Source organism: Elephantulus edwardii, unplaced genomic scaffold (assembly GCF_000299155.1).
Source record: "Elephantulus edwardii isolate Elephantulus edwardi_28Jun2011 unplaced genomic scaffold, EleEdw1.0 scaffold00038, whole genome shotgun sequence".
Lineage (NCBI taxonomy): Eukaryota > Metazoa > Chordata > Mammalia > Macroscelidea > Macroscelididae > Elephantulus > Elephantulus edwardii.
In genome coordinates this window covers 19,324,615-19,325,283 of record NW_006399788.1, presented here as the reverse complement: position 1 = coordinate 19,325,283, position 669 = coordinate 19,324,615, and the positions used below count along the sequence as shown (strand labels likewise).

General features: G+C 45.4%; 1 pseudogene; it reads right to left on the bottom strand.

The window, feature by feature from the left end:
- The window catches only part of LOC102858986, a 6,712-nt pseudogene that overhangs the window by 4,803 nt on the left and 1,240 nt on the right, over positions 1 to 669 (bottom strand).

Below are 669 nucleotides of genomic sequence, written 5' to 3'. Positions count from 1 at the left end.
TCTATCCTCCCTAGTCATTGTCCAACTCGCTGATGCATAACAAGTGATTGCAAAGACCATGGCCTGTATCAGGCGCACCTTAGTCTCCAGAGAGACACCATTGCTCTTGAGAGCAGGTCAAGAGAGGTCCCTAGCAGCAGACTTTCCCATCGTGATACGTTTTTTTATTTACTGGCTGCTGGTGCCAAAAGTGTTGACCGTGGAGCCAAGCAAACTGAAGCTGTGAACAATCTCAATCTCTTCACCAACAGACTTCTAAACTTAAGAGACAATGGCCACAGCATAAGCAACTGGTAACAGCTTGAAGCATTTGGAATCACAGAGGCCCAGAAAACTTGAGATATAAGCTATCAGATCAAGACCTGGATAGAGGGAGATAGGTGTTGAATGGAGTAACTGGGAGTAGAAAGAAATGCTGGTGGAGCAGGCAAATGGGTGGGTCAAGACACTCATGTCAAGGGCGGGGACAACACTGAAACTACTGGTTATTTCTACAATTTTTCATCAGTTCTTTTCTGTAAAATGGCTGTCTGTCAGATGCTGTTGTTGTTGTTATGTGCCATCGAGTCGCTTACGACTCATAGCGACTCTATGTACAAGAGCTCTAAATGCTGTTCTATCCTGTGCCAACCTAGCCATCTCAAATGCACTTATTCCCACCGCTCCAGT